At 43.1% G+C, this 6,280-nt stretch overlaps 1 long non-coding RNA gene across 2 annotated transcripts; it reads right to left on the bottom strand.

Annotated features, from left to right (window-relative positions):
- Positions 1 to 312: 312 nt before the first annotated feature.
- On the bottom strand, positions 313 to 5,542 carry LOC122765871. Of its 2 annotated transcripts, XR_006360018.1 has the most exons (4): positions 5,410 to 5,542; positions 1,412 to 1,530; positions 670 to 755; positions 313 to 547 (listed from the first exon to the last, which is right to left on the bottom strand). It is a non-coding gene; the product is annotated as an uncharacterized LOC122765871 (long non-coding RNA). The 2 variants fall into 2 exon arrangements; XR_006360019.1 differs by lacking the exon at positions 1,412 to 1,530.
- Between the last annotated feature and the right edge of the window lie 738 nt (positions 5,543 to 6,280).

The following is a 6,280-nucleotide window of genomic DNA, read 5'->3' as shown; positions in this document are numbered from 1 at the left end:
TAGCTTATAGAGAGATACAGCGCTAGCTTATAAAGAGATACAGCGCTAGCTTATAAAGAGATACAGCGCTAGCTTATAGAGAGATACAGCACTAGCTTATAGAGAGATACAGCGCTAGCTTATAGAGAGATACAGCGCTAGCTTATAGAGAGATACAACACTAGCTTATATACAGAGAGATAGAGATACAACACTAGCTTATAGAGCTTATACAACTAGCTTATGAGAGCTACAACACTATAGAGATATACAGCACTAGCTTATAGAGAGATACAGCACTAGCTTATAGAGAGATACAGCACTAGCTTATAGAGAGATACAGCACTAGCTTATAGAGAGATACAGCACCATCTAGGCTACCGAGGTGGAGTCACTCCTCCACACATGCAACCATAGCTGGTGTGCAACTGGGACACAGTTTGCTTGGACATTTATATCTGCACTGTACGAGGTCTTACTTTTTTTAAAGAATAAAAATTATTTTTTTTACTTACGTGATTAAACGCGACTTTCGCATAGTTCTGTAATGCGTCACGTTCAGGACGTCCTAAAACAAAGCCAAAAACTCATTTTTACGTCACAGATTTAACGGATTTGTTAGCAGGTACTTGTGGTGTAAAGTACCGCAGACCTGTTATTTGTTTGTGTTTTCAAAGACATGTCACTCACTTCAAGGGCAATCTTTATCCTTGACATGCAGAGACTGATAATGGCTGCTTGTCCTCCACCTCTCTCTCTCTCTCTGTAGCTTTATTCTGAAACCACATACATTTCCAGATGTATTAAGAAATGTTTGAAGGCATTTTTGCTTTTGCTATACAACTACCAGTAAATAAAAACTACTTCTATAGCAGGTCAGTCATCCACTCTGTGTGTGGACAACTGGACAGTGAGCCCTTTGGAAAGGTCAGTGGTTAGAGTGAGGTGGCTTAAGATAACACACACACACACACACACACACAGCTAAAGCACTTGAAAAGTGGAAATGCTGAGTCAGAGAGAGGGCAAAGGTAAGAGAAATGTGGCTGGTGTTATGGTCACATGTTTAATTATTACTCTCTCTACTTAACACACACACACACACACAAGGTGTGTGTCGTTATGTGTGAGAGGTCACTGCTAATTGTAGCGTTGGTCACTGTTCTGACTGATATGACATAAGCTGCTTTGTTGTGTCACCACCACCACCCGAAGTGACCTCCGAGCTTGGTGCGATCCACTCTATCACTTAAGATGGTACAACCTGTACTCCTTTACATGCTATTAGACACACACACTGCTAATCGCGTCTTAGCGGCCCACTGTAACAGAAGACATTATGTGACTGTTGGGCTGATGTTGGACTTGCTGTACCCGCAAATGACAATGAATAATAAACAATAAAATCATGAATACTATTACTTGTGAATACCTTTTAGTTGACATCAAATGAAGCTGTTGTCACTGCATGTTCTCCCCGTCTGCGTGGGTTTTTAAGGCATCAGATGTAAATTGCTTGGTTGTACATGTGACAAGTTTGTTGCAAAGAGGCTGAATTAAAAAAAAAAAGAAGAAGCTAGAAATCACGAATAAAATCAGGCATACTGTGTAAAAGACCTTTAGTGGAGCACATGTTTAAGCACATGGCACCATTCAATATGTCATCTACAGCCTTGGGTCACTTCAACCACAGAGTCATTCACTTCACATGATGTTTTAAGCGTAATTCACTGAATGTTATAACAAAGGTTGGCAGTGGGGGTCCACTTGGAAGAACAGGCCTGACTAAAAACCCCTACAAACAACCCCCACCCAAGGTGTTAGCATGGCTCTGTCCAAAGGTAAAAAAAAAAAACCATATTGTATATATATGTTAAATCATATTCTATATGATTTAATGTCATTTATTTTGTGGTGGATGTGCAGTATGGGTCCAGTCTGTATGCTAAGGTAGTGTAACTACCGCCCATGCTCTATTAATCATAAATGTTATCAGCAGAGCAGCATTTCCCGTAAATCACAGCAATGCATCTGTACCAGGAAGTGATTGCACCACCATTTACTAGAATGGGTGCAAACGGCTTGTGTTCCTTATGATACATGAATATTTATTCTGTCTCTTCTTTTTTTAACATGACATTTTGACAAGAAGACACGACATGTCACTATCACTGAGCTCTTATCACCATTTGTGATTAGAAATGTCAATGACAGTGTTTAAAAACAAGACGTTGGCAACTATCAAACTGAAGTTCCTCTGTCCCGTCGGCTCCATGAGACTCGGCGTTTGTCACCCGTGTCTCCTTCAAATAGCTGTGATATTTGCATTCTTGTGGTACTTATATGCGTGTACTGTCTTAAGTAGGCGCTGCCTGCTTTGCTTAACAATGGCTAATCCCAGTGTCTGTGTTACCCAAGCGCACGTGCATGTATGTGTGTGCGCGCTGGTTTCTGTGCGCGGGCGGGTTTGTGTGTTGGAAGCTCATTCACATGATAAAGTTGTGCTAATATGGGCCCACGCGTGCTCACATTCCAATCATAGTTGCCATTTAACCAGCTCATGATCAAAGAATGCTGCTGTTGTTTTTGGGAGAAGCTTGTGACCTGGAAGTGAGTGAGTGAGTGAGTGTGCGTTTGCCGTGCGGGTTCCTCCACAGAGAAGTTACCTCTTTTATATGTTTCTTTTGCAAAGTTGTCACGTTATTCATTCATAAGATCCCTTCAGAGATCATTGGGTGTTGCACATGCTGTTATAGCTTTCAGAAGTTGAGCCTATATGTGGGGGTTTGTACGGGGGACTGTTCACCGACAAACATTCACTGCATATGCCAACCACAAATAACCCAACACGTCATCATCGGCGCACCGGGAGCCTGTGCTGTAAAGATGCAAAAACGGCTTTGCTGCAAAATGTAGTCATCACTGTAAATGCAGGTGCTTTAGCAGCCTGATGCGGTAGCATTTCCATGAATGGTGTGGAAAGCAACAGAGTGTGTTGACTTCTGTGTTGAAGAGTGCATTTGTCTCTGGTCATTGCTTTGACATTCACGTGCCTTGGTTGAGCGTGACGTGCTTTTATCGACGCGTTGAGTGACTGAAGGAGTCTTTTGTGTGCGCGCGCGTGTGTGTGTGTGTGTGTGTGTGTGTGTGTGTGTAGTTTTAGCTTGGGGCTGTTGAGTAAGTCTTGTGACACAGTATGGTCATAAGATACAGGTCCAATGGCAGAAATAGTGATGTGACAGGGGGTGTCTGTGTGTGTGTGTGTGTGTGTGTGTGTGTGTGTGTGTGTGTGTGTGTGTGTGTGTGTGTGTGTGTGTGTGTGTGTGTGTGTGTGTGTAGTTTTTTAGCTTGGGGGCTGTTGAGTAAGTCTTGTGACACACAGTATGGTCATAGATACAGGTCCAATGGCAGAAATGAGTGATGTGACAGAGGGTGTCTTGTGGCGTGTGTGTGTGTGTGTGTGTGTGTGTGTGCGTGTTTAATGGGTAAGGACAGTAAGCGAGGCCACAGGTGGTGAAGTGGAGACAAGGAAAGGGAGGTAGGAGTGGGCTGTTATTTGGAAATGAACCAGGAAGGGATGAAATACTATTCTGTGTTCGAAAAATGAGTTTGGATGAACTTATATATGTATGTGTGTGTGTATGTATATATATGTATGTATGTATGTATGTATGTATGTGTATATATATATATATATATATATATATATATATATATATATATATATATATATATATATATATATATATAAATATATACATATATATGTGTATATATAAATATATATACACACATATATACATATATATACATATATGTGTATATATGTACATGTTTATATACATGTTATACTATACTGTATATACAGTATGCACACACGAGTGTAGGAGGAGAAGCACGAGGAAATGGCGTGAGGAGGAGAAGTGAGGTCGAGCATAGTCGAGAATTTCTCTCCAGCATCTGGGCATGATGTCACATTTGAAGAATTTGGTGTTTGCTTTACTTTATGGCAAATCTGACCAACGTCCACGATGAAATATTTGAGGCAGCACATGGGGTAAACAAATGTATGTGTAAGCGTATACTTTGTGTGTCGTTAGCAGGATGATTTATTGACCCTGTGAGACTGCGACCGAGCTGCGCTTTGAAGTCTGGTGCAGCTGTCGGTGCACATCTCTGTCTTTGAGATCTTTTTTTTTACACACCAGTGGTGAACACATACAAACTGGGTGTGGGTAGCACTTATCTGCAACGGAGGTTGGATATCACCCCAGCCATTAACCTGTCCTGGGATTTGATCTGGTGACCCCCTCAATTACGAGCCCAATTCCCTTCAACTTGATGCTGTCTCTGCTACATCATCAATTAATTAAGAATTGAGTGATATAACATATCAAAAAGTAGCATGGAATTGGTGCAGAGGGGTCAAAGAAGGACACTTGGGTTCTTCTCACATGGCCATAAAGCGGCATGAGACATAAAATGTTGAGAACTACGACTGTACCATCTGTTAAGAAATCCTTTTTTGTCCTTTTCCGAGTATTTAAGTAAAGAAAATAAAGAGAAATTAACAGACAGCAGACCGTTGAGTGAAATTCTTCTCTCCCTCTTTTCCTTGTGATCGCTTGTGGGTGACCATGCGAAGCGGTTTGTACTTCACCCATTAATATTCACTGTGCAAAATGTTGCACTCTGTGTTCCTACGGCACTCTGTACTACTGAGTCTCAGCATTGCAGGGGAGGGGTGGGTGAGAAAGGAGTGCAAAGAAGGAAAAAAAGAGGGATGTGATAAGATGTGAAGAGAGGGGAGTGAAGAAGCTCTCCATGTCACTGATGGAAGTGAGAGAAACAAGTGGAAAGAGAGATGGAGACAGGGGAAAATAGAGAGAGAGATAGTGGCAGTGGGTGGCACATGGGAGTGTGTGTGTGTGTGTGTGGAGTCAGAGCTGACAGGGTAGCATGACATTTTCCTGCGAGGACAAATTGTTCCAAAAAATCAACAAAGAGGCAAAAGAGAGGCAGGGTGACACTGCGGCAGCGACTGCAGTCTTTTTTTTTTCTCCCCTCCTGAAACATGCATACATGTGGGCTCGTAGCATTTGCAGCTATTTGATTACTCTGGCTCACTCTGCACCAAATCATATTCTAATCAAGGATTTGCTAATTGGCTCATGAGCTGGGTCATATGTCCGGGGGTAAAGCGGCACACGCCGTGTTTGTCCACGCGACGTGAAAGCTGTTAAATGCTGTGGATTTGAACAGACACACACACACACACACACATTCACGTTAAATCATTACCATCTGTCCTTGCCCATGTCGGTTAATCTCTTTCTCTTTTTTTTTTTCTCTTTCATTCACTGAGCTCCCATAATGTGAATCTGCATGGACGCAGAGAGACTGTTACCCGATTTCAACTGGTTTACTAACCTCTTTCCCAGCCACGCCGCACTGCTCATCCTCTCCTCTCATCCCTGCCTCTCCCTCTACTTCCTCAGAGGCTTTTTAAGGACACGGCGTACCCAGTGCCCTCATGTCTCCTGCTCACCAACTCATCCTCCCTCCTCCTGCAGCTTCCCTCACTCTCTTTTCCTCTCCTGCTCTGCTCCTCACCTATCTAGTGTGTTTGACTTCTTATTCATCCTCCCCTGGTTTTACCTTCTCCTGTCCTTTTTATTATTTTTTTTTTTTTGTTGGCGTCTGCAGCATTCTAATGTAATGCTGAGCCACTCTGCATAGCTGGCATACCCTGCTCTAACATCTGGGCTCCAGAAAAAAAGAGTGGAGAAGGCAGCCCCCTTCCTCGTGCCATTACGGAGGAGTGAGAAAATAGGCCCTTGCACATCGGTGTGAAAAGTGGCAGCCTTCGGCACATGCATGCGCAGTGAGGTGCGCGTGGATTCACAAAGCACACAAGTGGACGGCCGCGCACAGGAAAGCACGCGCCGACATACAGCTGAGGGGATAAATCCAGTCCTGCTTTCATGCAGGTGTATATTTAGCCATGAGTGTGCGTCTGTGGGTAGCTACTGGTATTTGGCATCCTCTCAACAGAAGAACCCTTGAGGGGGTCAGCTGACATGCACAGGTGTAGTGAAGAGAAAGCAACTCGAATAATAATGAATACAGAAAAATGCATTTCAGATTGTCAAGGATTTTTTTTTTATTGGGCTTAGAAAATATAGAATGAGAGAAGTCTTGAATACGCTTGGCGATGTGGCTCTGCTCATGTGACGCGCTAGAACAAGCCCGGGCAGGCTTGACACACACTGTCCCCGAGGTACACGGCATATGATGAAGT

This window comes from Solea senegalensis, linkage group LG3, assembly GCF_019176455.1.
Source record: "Solea senegalensis isolate Sse05_10M linkage group LG3, IFAPA_SoseM_1, whole genome shotgun sequence".
Classification (NCBI taxonomy): Eukaryota; Metazoa; Chordata; class Actinopteri; order Pleuronectiformes; family Soleidae; genus Solea; species Solea senegalensis.
Note: the sequence above shows the minus strand (reverse complement) of the source record. Positions and strands in the feature narration are given on the sequence as shown.